At 40.3% G+C, this 14304-nt stretch overlaps 1 long non-coding RNA gene across 9 annotated transcripts; it reads left to right on the forward strand.

The window, feature by feature from the left end:
* Positions 1-377: 377 nt before the first annotated feature.
* LOC116265035 (uncharacterized) lies at positions 378-13844 on the forward strand. Of its 9 annotated transcripts, none has more exons than XR_007574807.1 (11): positions 378-599; positions 2268-2377; positions 4494-5259; positions 5341-5448; positions 5527-5569; positions 5708-5866; positions 6001-6126; positions 6616-7757; positions 12287-12433; positions 13117-13263; positions 13518-13842. It is a non-coding gene; the product is annotated as an uncharacterized LOC116265035 (long non-coding RNA). The 9 variants fall into 9 exon arrangements; XR_007574804.1 differs by having other exon boundaries at positions 4494-4898; positions 5185-5259; positions 5341-5569; positions 13518-13841; XR_007574803.1 differs by having other exon boundaries at positions 4494-4573; positions 4793-5259; positions 5371-5569; positions 13518-13840.
* Positions 13845-14304: the final 460 nt, after the last annotated feature.

The raw sequence follows: 14304 nt of genomic DNA on the forward strand, positions 1-14304 counted from the left end.
AATGCTTTCTACTCTCATATGCATCCCCATCGATCGAAATATGGGATTAGGATTCTCACTATTGCTGCCAATGGAGAGTAGATGTTGGGCTGTTGACCTTATTGTAGTATTGTTAAGAATCGAAAGGTATACCAAATGAAGTAGTGAAATTGATCGATTCAACAGAATAGGCTATGAATTGCCAAATATATTATCTATTCAAAAAATGAAGGAACAATTGATTCAACAAACTCTGAGTGCGGCCATGAAGAGGGCGTTGAACTAGGCTGCATCTCCCTTGTTAGGACAGTTTGACGGTGAGTCCCGCTGTTACGCCCGCAACTTTTCAAAGAGGCAGTTTATGAAATTTTTAAACTAAAGTGTGTTTCTCCAAAATATTTCGGTCGATTTTTAAAGTTTGTCGAGAGGGAAGGTTTATCGAGCCCTATCCGTCTTCAGTGCGGACAAAATTTCTGCCCGTTAGGGCATAATCTATTTTTCACTTTTTGTCTTTGCTCGTGGATGAGGCGCCAATCCTCTCGCAGAAGCTCTCCCGCAATGCAGCTGCTCATTCTCGTAACGCATGTCTGCATCAGCTCCTCCTCCGCATCTCTGTCGAGGTATGCCTCTTTCTATCGCGTTTCATTCTCACGTCTGCCTGTGTTTCCTGTCTGCCTTTCCCCAAATCGCAGCCCTAGTCGTCTTCTTCGCCCTTTTAACATAGGGAGGGTCGTTTGAGATATGCTTTATCTTTGAAAAAGTAGATGATATTTGTTTCTAAGCCCAACTGATTGAGTCATTGAATATCCAAAATTTATTGGATCTTTGTTGCCTTTTCTGTATTTGAGGAACATTGTGATCACCATCCTCATTAGCTTGCTCACACAGGACGGTATGGGTTCTCCTTGAGATTCAGACAAATCGCCGATTTGCAGAGGCAGACCCAACTATGCATCCGGCTGCCCTCCTCTTTCCAAACCCTCTCCTCTTTTAAGTCTGCCCACTTCCATCTCCTCCGTATTAAAACATGTCATATCATATCATAGAGCTCTTGGCTCCGTTCACTTTGAACCCCACATAGGATTTGCCAAGTTGGACAAGTTCAATATACTAATAGGTAACTGAATTATGAGGATTGTTAATTTTGTTGGAGAACGTGTGCTGAAGGCTTCACTGGTTGTGACCCTTCATTCCAAAACTTCTTCACCATGCACCTCTTTATTTTGCACCCATTCAAGAGCCAGGGCGGTTTCAATAGTTGAAATTATTTTGAGGATCAGTCCCTGCTCACCTTCAATGTTTAGCACCTGTGTTCATGTTCATTGACGGTAGCCGTTAGCCAAAGTGATTATCCATCTTCATTCTTCATTCTTCTCTCGTTGTGTATCATGACAAGAACCGATAAGCATCTGACCGGTTTATATCTACGTGTGAACTTGTGCATGTGAATCTAGAAGCAGAGCCGGTTAATGCCCTATATCATGTCTTCTTTGTTTGGAACCGTACGAGAGACCAGTAGATATCTGTCCACCGTACAGATCAATGAGGGATGGCATCTAACCAGCAGTCACCCCCACATAGGGGATCTCTCTTTTTGTCCCCTTAAGCTCCTTTCTTTTATTAGAGACCTCATTGAAGCAGTAAATATGGTTCAACTGATGATAGAAAGATGATTCCTTGTTGTCTTCTTTCTGCTCCTCTTCCCTTTAATGATTATTAAATTGTCTCTCTTAATTTTTAAATACTGAAACCCCACCAATTGATCACAATTTTTTTTAAAATATAAAAAGCTGTTGACCCACAGATTTCTTCTCACAGCGTTTCTCTACTGTGACTCCGTTGTTAGGTACTGGAAAGGCTCAATCACTAGCATTTGCTCCAGTAGCAGATTTTCATATCCGAAAGGGCACTTATATATATATATATATATATATATATATATATATATATATATATATATATATATATATATATATATATATATATATACATACATACATACATACATACATACATTCATACAACATGAACTAGCGTGCTTTGGAAAAGGGTCTGCTTACAACATGGAGGTTATATGAATATCGGACTTTCCTACGTTGTCGCTTTTCTTTGTTGGCTGCTAAATACCTTCATCTGTTTAGTTATATTTGGGCCTGTCTATTGTACTTCCTAGCATTAATGACATTATTGGTTTTTGCTTCAAATTGTATGGTTTCTTCTCCTATCCTTGACTAGTTCTAAATATTGCTTAGATCTTTCCTATAATTATGTTTTTGTTGTATTTGCAGTTATGACTTGTGACCTAAATCTGCTGATGGCGGGTCAAATTTGTCATGCGAAAGTGAAGGCTCAATGAGGCAGCACATTGTTGTAGACAGGCTTTAGCAGTCGTTATCCGGTATGCATTTTTTTCCCTTTTTTCTTTCTTTCCTTCTTTATTGGTGGACTGCACTTGTCTAAGATGGTCTTATTGTCAAAAAATGTTTCCCCTTAATGCAACACCAATTAATTGTCATGGTAACCTTTGGAAATACAATGAAGGTTGATGGTCCAGTACAAGAAGTGAGTTACTTTGTTCTTTGAAGAGGAAATCTGTTTTCTATAAATTCTATAGAATAACATAGTGTGATTTCTTCTTTTTATTTGTATTATTCTTGCCCTGTGTGCTTGAGTGTTGTATGTTCATCTTTGGTGCAAGCATTTTGTGTTTTGATCTTCTTGGACGTGATTATAGTTTTCTGAATTTTGTGGGTTTTTACTGACCTTTAATAGTTTAATTAGGAAAAATTGTTTTTGAGAACTTTTATTCTGTTCTACTTTGTACAGAAATTGGGAAGAATAAAAAAATACCAAAATTGTTCAAAAAATTCTGAATTTTGGTTTTCTAGAATCCTCTCCTTCTGTAGAGTAAAAAAATCCTTAGTTTTCATATCGGTTCTTTACAATATAATGTCTTTTTGACCCAGATTTGTGAACCTGTCAGAAGTCGAAGAGTCTGCCTCTTGCTCAGTCTACCCATCTTGTTTTGCATTCACCCATCTCTTTAGGGAGTAGAGTTCATGCCTCCTCGTGATATACCATTTGATGTCAAGAACATTTGTAAAGTAATTTTTTTTTAATTTTGTTTAAAAACATTTTAAAAATGTCTTCGCCCATGAAGATATGTCTTTGCTTTACTCTTAGTATCTTCTCGAGTAGGAGAAACTTTCAAGTTTTTGTTGTCAAGCAATGGAAGAGGAAAGCTGAAAAAATCCTGGATCTGAACAGTAAGGAAAACTCCTATGAAGCTGAGAAAGTTAAGAATAGGAAATGCTATTGACTCTGGTGTTCAAAAATTTGCAAGGATTTAACATGAATATATACTGAGAGAGAAGCCACAATGCTCTGTAAGATCTTGGCAGGTAGCAAAATGAGTGTTGAGAGATGGGCTCGAGGCTTGTGTAGTTGTTCCTCTGAGTCAGTAATCAAGAGTACCGGGTAGGCATAAAGCTGATTTATGTCTATTTCGCGAAGATAATGACTTACGAACCTTTGGCTCGTCGAAAACCCGTAAGGTGAAGCGGGTTGGACACATGACAAAGCTACACATAACCACCAAAGCGGTGGAGCTTCGTAGTAGCCTTTGAGGTGGTGAGGTATTCCCTCAAAGGTGAAGGTCGGCCTGAAAAAAAAATCAAAGAAAAAAAAATAGCAAAAAGCTAAGTGCAAAAGAAAGAACAACAAAAAAACTAAGAAAAAAAAAACAAAAGGTGCCTGCCAAGAGATGAAAGACATGAAGGTTGAACTCGCAGGAATTGAATGTTACGATCTTTTGTGGATGTGCAAATTTGGGGTCAATATCTGCTCCTTTTTTTTATTACCTAAGATGTCGAGGATGATTCCTTTATGATCACATTTTTGAAATTGAAAGATATCCCTTCTAGATGTTCGACGACATTGATGCGAAATGAATCCTAATCCTTGTATGGTACTATGGATAAGTGAATGACATATTACTTGCACAACACGAGCACTCAAGCTTATGAGTTAAAGTGATAATTTTGAACTATTTCAAAGTCAAAACTTGACATCTCTTGTTATATTTAGAGGTTTTCTTGGCATAAGAGGAACTAACCAATCCCCTTTGGTCTTGAAATGTGTTTGCCATTTCATTAACAAACTACTAGTCCATTCATGTGGAACTCTTCAAACCTAGTCCACTTATGCTGAATGTGACAATTTGTCCATCTTTTCCTTTGTCTTAGGAGAGGCACATCATTTGGGAACCTGACCCATAATTCCATCTTAACCGAGTGTCTTCGAAATGTCGAAATGTCTTCAACCTTTTTTTCAATGGGTTCAATGACATAACCCAGAGGCTATCATGGAAGATCTCTTATCTGTTTTCAGAAGAACTGGTCGATTTTGAACTGTGACATTTTTGAAAAGTTCTATCATTTGAAGTTGCATGAGTTTTGTTCTTGGCTTCATCTAATATTTGTCTTGGCTTGCAATACATGGTTTTGCAAAATGAGGTGGAGTTATTCTTCATCGCCACCAACTACCCACCCATGCCTTTGCTTCGACAGTTGGGTCCTTTATGGTTTCGGACCAGGTTAGTATTCAGTTTCTTCTTGTGTCATGTTAGTTGAGTGTTATGGATATTTATCATATTTTGACTAATATGTTTTGTGTTTATCCATAAATCAGGGCAGTATTCAGCATTGGGGAAAAATTATGATATTATGGCAAGCATTTTATGCATTGCATGGATTCGTGAACTTGATCGTGAACTTGATCATAACATTCTGGGTTTTCCTGAACTTGACCGCAGGCCTGTTGCGGTTGGCGAACCAAGTGCCTCTGTTGCTATTCACCGGCGAAATAAGAGCCTCTGATGCCATTCACCATTCAATGACAACTTTTCTAGAAAAGCCAAAGTACTTGATACAACCAGAGTTGGTCGAAGGCATCCTTTGGAATGTGTTGTTGATTTAAATAATGCCTTTTCTTTTTATGTTTGTTGTGGTTTAGTGCATAATGTTTGTTGTGGTTTAAAGCATATGGAAGATATGACTCAGGGTCTCTGTCATGAACATGTGTTTGTGTGTGTCTCTCTCTCATACCCAAGTAGAAAGACACATGTGCACATGCACAAGTAATGTATTTGTTGATGTGCAGCTAGTGCTTGAATTCTTATGGCATTTCTAAAATATCACAATGCAGGTGGGATATGGCTGAGTGGTGTATTAGTGCAGCTTTGAAGGCTAGAACTGTGGCTTATGGGCCCACTGTTCAAATGTGCGTATATTGTGTTTTTATTTTCAGAGCTAACATGTTAATTCGTACAGTTAAAAGCATGCTTTCTTTTTGTCCTCATAGCTAAATCTTAGTTATGAGATCTAATTGCAGGACTTGCCTTTGGTTGCTCAATTTTATTGCTGGGAAATTTGCATTGTACTCACTGATATGCAACTGATATGCTAGCATGTAAAGCTCTGTCTTCTTCCAAACCAATTTTCATCTGATGCTCGTATCAAGTTCATGCTGAGTGGTGTATTAATGCAGCCTAGAAGGCTAGAACTGTGGCTTATGGGCCCACTGTTCAAATGTGCGTATATTGTGTTTTTATTTTCAAAGCTAACATGTCAATTCATACAGTTAAAAGCATGCTTTCTTTTTGTCCTTATAGCTAAATCTTAGTTATGAGATCTCAGGACTTGCCTTTGGTTGCTCAATTTTATTGCAGGTGGGACATTTGCATTGTACTCACTGATATGCAAGCATGTAAAGCTCTGTCTTCTTCCAAACCAATTTTCATGTGATGCTCGTATCAAGTTCATGCTGAGTGGTGTATTAATGCAGCGTAGAAGGCTAGAACTGTGGCTTATGGGCCCACTGTTCAAATGTGCGTATATTGTGTTTTTATTTTCAGAGCTAACATGTCAATACAGTTAAAAGCATGCTTTCTTTTTGCCCTTATAGCTAAATCTTAGTTATGAGATCTCAGGACTTGCCTTTGGTTGCTCAATTTTAATGCAGGTGGGACATTTGCATTGTACTCACTGATATGCAAGCATGTAAAGCTTTGTCTTCATCTGATGCTCGTATCAAGTTCAACTGAAGGTGCCACCTCCATGGGATGTCAATAACGATTAAAGAAAGGAGGTATGTAAGCTTCATTGTAAAAGGATGTTCTCGTTTGTTCTTGTTGGTACTTGACAGAAGTGTCCACTGTCTTTTGATGTCATTGTTGAACTTCTCCGAGATAGTAAGGGTTCAACTAGATATAGGATTTTAATGCTACTATGTTACTATGTTCTAATTTCACTTCGTTTTTGACTTTTTTTTATGGAACAGGCAATTGCTTTATAGATTACCACAATTATGGTGTGCCTATGAATTATTTTTTCCTCAAAAATATTTCACACATGTAGATGGTTTGCAGTCATATGGGTTCTAGCTGGACTTTGGCAAGTTCTTGTATGAAAACCCCTGTATTATAACAATTTTTTTTTTCCTTGTACACGTGAAAATCTAATTATAAAGGAAAATGAAGAAACATGAGAAAGTGATTAAAGTAGAAGAGAACATATTCTCCATATAGGATGTATGAAGCAAATTCGAGTTACTTATGCAAGTTTTTTGTCCATGCAGTTGATTGCCACAACTTTTCTTTTCCAAGGAGGACTCCTCATCTCCTGAACACTCATCTCCTGAAGGCTGCTTTTGAAAATTGCCATAAGCACAACTTTCCATTTTGCTCCTATTTTCTTTGTGAGCATCTGTGATTGATCTAGTTGTCATCTGCAACAGAAGATGCCAGATATTAGGGGCTGTTTGGCCTTCATCTTGATCAAAAGAAAAACAGATTATGAATCGTAGGTGTGGATGGCAAACTTGGATCAAATTGCTGGCAAACTACGGTGGATGTAGACTTGCCATTTATCACTTTTTTGTTATTTTCTCAAGTCTTTTAAGATTTTCTTATTTATATATTATTTATTCTTTGACAAAAGTAGATAATATTTGTTTCTAAGCCCAATTGATTGAATCTTTGAATAAGCCCAACTGATTGAGTCTTTGAATCAGCCAATTCACCAAATGGGCACCTTGATTCACAGTGAGATTTTTATAACACTGATTAAGACTTGATAGGAAAAGTGCTCATTGGCATACTGGATTCTTACCAAAACTGGTTTGGAGAGCACCAGTAGCAAGTCATTGATGTGCTACATTGATGGACTTTGTGTGTGGTATTCAGCATCTAATCCCGTTAGACTGACTATGTTCTCCTGTTTTCTTTTTTTCTTCGCATGACTAGGATTAAAAGTCTTTTTTATAGCCATGTATTTCTTTAATCTACTTTCATAGCAATGTCTTGTACTAGTGAGTGTAATAATGGTAAATTTGTCCGTTGTTGCAAGGTTGTAGATCCTAGGTGATGATGGGAATCCCCTTGTAAGTGTTTAGTATTTCTTTGCAATTATGTAATTTACATGGGCAGTTGCTTTTCTACTAACTAGATGTGAACAGTTCAGCCCAATCAAACGAGGAAATCAGGTAAATTTCTGGTGATCTGTGAACGAGCTCCCTCCCTACTCACCTGTTCGTAAATATTTTGGACAGATTCAGTCCAAATTTCATGTGAAACGGAGTTCATTTGGCGAGGTAAAGGTCAAATTACATAATCAGCAGCCTGTTTCTAAAAACCAACGCCGGATTCCTGTGGCCGGCGCTGTCACCTCTGACATCAGAATTCGTCGAGTTTAGGCTTGTTGAAAGCGCCTATATCTCAGGTATCTCTAGTTAAAATTTCAAATTTTTTGGAGTTACCGTTGAAAAGTTATGATTTTTTGAGTGGACCCCAGTTCCAGCTGAAAACACAACCGAGGTCAAGGCGTGACTTTCTAAGCAGATTGACTTTGATTGGAGATGAATTAGAAACTGAACTTGTGCCATTGGATTCCATATGGTGTATAGTATTTTTCAACCAAGTTTCGTGATTGCACAATAACAAATAGTTTCAGTGGTGTTTAGATTTGGCTTCTAGCAGTCGATTTCCTTTTCAGTTTTTAGCAGTAGCAGCAGTTTGAATTCATAGCAGTCAGTAGAAGTTTTGTTATTTTCTGGAGTGGCAACTAGTCTGTGTATTCTGTGAGGAGTCCGCCCCCCAATCAGGCTTTAAAATGAGGCTCGAGCAAATACTCAGGTATTAAGAAACCATTTAGAGTGCCAAAGGTCACCAAGCAGCCCTTAGAACAACAAAGGTCACTTCTCAAGCAGCTACCAGGTGACTATGGACCAAGAATGACGCAGTGTAGCCAAGCAGTGGCTGAAGGTAGATCAGCAAGGATCATAACACAAGTACATTTTAAGGGACTAGGGCAACGGTTCCTTCAGCATAAGACCTCGCTCGAATTTTAGCCTAGAGATTATGGACTAGGGTACAACAGCCTAGGTGGAATAAAGATGAAACAGATCACCTTAGGAAACAACCTAGCATGAGATTGGGGGCAAGCTCGTTTTAAGGAGGGTGGTTCTGATGCGAGCCTAAATTTGTCTCGGCCGACGATGGCTGAGGGAGTGGCCGAGGCCAGGCCAAAGGCTCGCAACCAAGGCGCCAAAGGCTCGCAACCAAGGCGTAAGCCTAGGCAAGGCAGGCCGAAAGTTGGCTGCCGAGCAAGAGATGTCAAGGCCGACGCGGCCCATCGTGCGGCTATGGAAGGGCCCAGCCAAAGAAAAGAAGCGCCGATGTGGCCGACAAGGCGAAAGCATACTCGGCTAAGAAGGGTCGAGCATGTAGAGCTCACGCCGAAATGATGATGTTGGGCGTGAGCAGCCTTCCAAGGCACGAAGAGACAGGACACAACGATAGAAGAATTCAGGCTTAAGGAGGTTAACATCGTACTTGGAGGTGCTACAGGAGCACCAGGCGACCAAGTACGGGCAGAGCAAAGACAAACTTGAAGATGGGCACAGACAAACTTGAAGATGGGCACGGCGTAGAGAAATGGACCTAGATCCGGTAGAGGTAAAGTCAAACCTAGTGTCGAGTCCTAACCAAGTCAAACGGGGAAGTTTAGGCCCGAACCTAGACAAGTTACCTCTCGAGCTCACAAGGCCCGAGTCAAATTCGAACTCTGAGATGTCTCGTCTCATTTGCTTTAGTTTATTTGGTTTTGTTGAGTCGTTTTGTTTTAAGTATAAGTGTCTCGGTTCATTCCTAGAACCGGTTCTTTGTGAGCTATATAAGCTCGTTTGTAAGTTGTGTTTATTAGGGAATGGAATATTGAATAGAAAGAAGAATGTTTGGTTTGTTGTCTCTGTTCCCCGTGTGGGAGCTTCTCTCTTCCCCTCATCGGCCTTGCCGGTGGTGATCGGAATCTTAAAGGCTACAATCCGTGGCTCTAGTCGAAGCAACATAGGCGTGAAGACGAGCTTGGAGGTTGCCGGAAAACCTCGCTTGCTGTTTTTATCCTACGCATAAATCCCCCGACGGAATTGCTCCTTCTTCATGGTGCAGCCCCCTCGATCACAGAGGACTAGATGCCGGTTGAAGTCTCGGGAAGACTTAGGGAAAAACTAGTGGAAAGCGGCTAGTACCACCGGTGGAGAAGACTAGACGAGAGGGTGGACTAGTACCCTCAGGCGAGAAGACCACTTAGTAGCTGGCTTGAGGAATTCGTCCCTAGTAAGCTTTTGCAACTTTGCCAAAACCAGAGAAACATTGCTGGAAAGGAAGAACTGTGCACGGCTTGTGAGGACTGTTTTCATGTTTTCAGGGTGAGAAACTGAGAAGGTTCACCGGAATCCATTGGTAGAAGGCCAATCGGATTTCTGTGAATTCATCGGTAGATCTTCTTGGAAAACCTGTCCCCAACAGCAGCAAATCCTCTCGCATAAAATCGTGAGGTTGCTGTCGACAAAGGAGAGCAATTTTCCACAACCGATCCTAAAATCAAGCAACGTCGCACACTCGGCTTGGCTGAGGCAAATCAGTGATTGGGCGGAAGGTTCAGACGAAATCTGAAGCAACCAAGGGCGAAATTCTCTCTCTCGTTGGTTCAGATAGGATCGCCCTGGTCTTGGTGGAATCCAGTACAAGTTTTGGCCAAAAAGCTATGGACGGCTGAGTTCCATTACCGGCCGGAATTCCCAAGTCAGATGGTGGTTCTAGTGGCCGTTGCTCACTTCTGGCAACCATCGAGCGGCTATCGCAATTCCCCTTGCTCATCCCCAAATTACCCTTGGCAACATTTACAATTAATTGATTGGTGTCTAAGTCAAGGAGGGCAAATCAGATCCGGTGGTGAGTTAATGAGCGGAAAAGGAGGACCCAACTCGTTGGCGCTCGTTCCTCTTCTTCCCCTTCGGCTTCCCTTCTTCAATACAAGTGTTACATAAGGCTTCTCACTCAAGTGAAGCTGTCCACTTGGCCACACATAGAGGTAAGCTAATTCCCTAACGCCAAGTGCCCTCTTCATCATTACAACCCAGCCACAACGCTTCATCCCCTTCACTCACACCCTTCACCTCCTTTACCTGTTAGCCCCTTCACCTCCTTATAACCGTTCCTAAACCCATACAAACTCAAAAGTCACATTCTTCTCAGCTGGCCACTTAGCTCCTCTCATCATTAACCCTCTTGAAGCCTCTCCACCGTGAGTCATAACTCACCTCATTTCCCACCACTCCATGCCATAATTGAGGAATTAAAGGTACGTATTCACCTGCTAGGAAGCCTCTTCGCACACCCTTAGCCCTTTACATCTTGTAACTGACCCATTCCACTTAACCTCTCTTATCCTCACGCCATAACCTCCTCTACCTCGTCATTAATCCCCACTTCTCATCATTAGTTAGCCTACCCTCTTTTGCATGTCTCTTGGCTTAACCCTTAGCATAACCGACCCCCATCATTACTATCCATCACTCGTAAGCTTAACTCTCCACTTTCTATCGCATGACCCTTAGCCTATCCCTAAACCATAACCGACTAGTCCATCACTAGCCCAGTTGTTGCCTTAACCCCAATTCACTTGGCCCTACTCAAGCCAACCCACTACCGAACCACCTAGGCTACAGTGACTTACCTACCTTGACCTAGTCCATCCGAGCTCAAATCTCTACTGAGCTCACCTAACCGAACCTAGCCTACCTAAACCCTCACCGAGCTCACCTCCTTGTTCCGAGCTCGGCCTTACCCCTTGGAGTCCATTAGATAGGTTCATCTTCAATTCTGTTCGTGTTCAGATCAGAGTTATCGCTCGCGATTGTACAAGCCTTGATCCCCTAAGCGTTCTAGTAGGAATTAAGCCTTGGGTTCGGGATCAACACACTTGTATCTTTACCCACAGAACTAAGTCGGGGTGGCTGGATCAACTTTTGTAATTAACTTGTCCAAGTTTGGACTTACGGCTCCCTCGAGTGATCTTGGGAAGGGGATCGACACCGGGTCAGCAGATTTTACCGACGCCGGGTCTAGGGTCCCCACCATTTTCAGATTTGTTTTTAGTTTTTGATGTTCTTATCTAGCTGTAGGTGAGGCCCAGGATCATGAACTAGAAGGTGAACAGTGATAATTTTGTTTTCCCCAAGAATAATTCCTAACACTTGATATGACAAGCATTTTATGCATTGCATGAATTCGTGAACTTGATCCTAACATTTTGGGTTTTCCTGAACTTGATCCTAACATTTTGGGTTTTCCTGAACTTGGTTGCCTGCCAAGCCAGTTGTGGTTGGTGAACCAAGAGCCTCTGATACCATTCACCATTCAACGACAACTTTTCTAGAAAAACCAAAGTACTTAATAGTTAATACGACCGGAGTTTGCTGTAGTGTTGGTTAAAGGCATCCTTAGGAATGTGTTGTTGACGTACTGAACCCGAAATAATGCCTTTTCTTTTCATGTTTGTTGTGGTTTAAAGTATATGGAAGATGTGACTCACGGTCTTTGTCATGAACATGTGTGTGTGTGTGTGTCTCTCTCTCATACCCAAGTAGAAAGACACGTGCACGTGCACCCAAATACCGAAAAACATGTATTTGTTGATGTGGAGCTTGTGCTTGAATTCTTATGGCATTTCTAAAATATCACAATGCAGGTGGAATATGGCTGATTGGTGTATTAGTGCAGCCTAGAAGGCTAGAACTGTGGCTTATGGGTCCACTGTTCAAACATGCATATGTAGTGTTTTTATTTTCAGAGCTAACATGTCAATTCATACAGTTAAAAGCATGCTTTCTTTTTGTGCTCGTAGCTAAATCTTGGTTATGAGATCTAATTGCAGGACTTGCCTTTGGTTGCTCAATTTTATTGCAGGTGGGACATTTGCATTGTACTCACGGATATGCAAGCATGTAAAGCTCTGTCTTCTTCCAAACCAATTGTCATATGATGCTTGTATCAAGTTCAACTGAAGGTGCCACCTCCACAGCTTGGGTTCTCAATAACGATTAAAGAAAGGAAGTATGTAAGCTTCCTTGTCACTGAAAAAGGATGTTCTCGTGTTTCTTCTTGTTGGTACTTCTTTGTTTTGACATTAATGTCCACTGTCTTTTGATGTCATTCATTGTTGAATCTCTCCCAACTAGTTTTCATGTAGGATTTTAATGTCATTATGTTACTATGTTTTAATTTCACTTTGTTTTTGACTTTTTTTTTTATGGAACAGGCGATTGCTTTAGAGATTACCACAATTATGATGTGCCTATAAATTATTTTTTCCTCCAAAATATTTCACAGATTTGATGTAGAAGGTTTGCAGTCATATGGGTTCAAGCTGGACTTTAGGCAAGTTCTTGTATGAAAACCTGTATTATAACATTCTTTTTTTCCTTGTACACGTGAAAATCTAATTACGAAGGAAAAGGAAGAAATTGAAGAAGCATGACAAAGTGACTTAAAGTAGAAGAGACCATATGGAATGCACTAATAAAAGCAAATTCTTGTTCTTTCCTACAAATGATATGTGCCTCATAGAGGGAATTACTTATTCAAGTTTTTCGTCCATGCAGTTGATTGCCATTTCTCTTTTCTTAGCTGCAAAGTCTTTGAAGAAGGGACTCATCTCCTGGACACTATTCTGTGCTGCTTTGAAAATTGCCATAAGCATAACTTTCAATTTTCCTCCTATTTTCTTTCTGCTGTAGGCATCTGTCGCTTTGGCCCTGTTGAATTTGATTGGTATAGTCGTCATGACCAGTGACCACTTTAACGATGCTGCAAGGAAGATGCCAGATATTATGAGCTGTTTGGCCTTCATCTTGATCAAAAGCGAAACAAATTATGAATCAGAGGTGTGGATAAAATTCCTGGCAAACTGATTCTATTCAGTGGATATAGACTTGCCATCTACTTTTTTGTTATTTTCTCAAGTCTTTTAAAATTTTTCTTATTTTATATATTGTTTACTCTTTGACAAAAGTAGATAATATTTGTTTCTAAGCCCAACTGAGAGTCATTGAATCAGCCAGTTCACCAAATGGGCACCCTAACCAATTTGATTCATAGTGAGATTTTTTGTAACACTGATTAAGACTGTTGTTGACAGGAAAAGTGCTCATTGGCATACTTGCTTCTTACCAAGAGCACAAGGAGCAAGTCATTGACGCTGTTACACTGACGACAACATCTATGCGTTCCACTTATCTCAGTTCTTAATAAGCTGTGGATTGGACGACAAGGTTGTAGATTCAATCTAAAATGATAAGGTGCTAGAAGTTGTAGACCCTACAACTATGTAATTTATATGTGCAGTTGCTTTTCTACTAACTAGATGTGTTCATGTATAGATCTTGTTCATGCTTGCTAGTGTTATTTAAAATTCATGGACTACACAGTTGATGACATGCCCATGGGTAAGCATTTGTTTTTTATGAAAATCAGTTTTTTCATTATTCCCATCTTGTTACATATGAAAAATGAAAATATGCATGATCAAGAGTATAATGATTGGTATTCATCTTGTTGGATCTTCTTGTTCTTAAATTTTATTTTGCTTATCGATGTTGGGCTGGCATTGATGGGTTCTGTTTGATATTTCAATGGGTTGGATATGGATCCATATCTAGTATGAAGTTTTATGGTGTGAAGCAGCTCTGCTTAAATCTTTCAATCTTTCTTCTCGTGGCTACCTGAGGGGACAAGCCATGTCTTTCCGCGGCTTGGGTTTCTTTCTTTTCCCTGCTCTTGTGATTGATCTTCTCCTGGCTTCCACAGTAGTGTCCAATCCCAACAGTACGAATTTCTGCAGTTCCCCTTTCAACTGCTGCAACTCAACTCCAATTCTCTTCCCCTTCAGTTCTCTCAATTCTTCTTGTGGTGTCAACCTCATATCA

Source organism: Nymphaea colorata, chromosome 11, assembly GCF_008831285.2.
Source record: "Nymphaea colorata isolate Beijing-Zhang1983 chromosome 11, ASM883128v2, whole genome shotgun sequence".
NCBI lineage: Eukaryota > Viridiplantae > Streptophyta > Magnoliopsida > Nymphaeales > Nymphaeaceae > Nymphaea > Nymphaea colorata.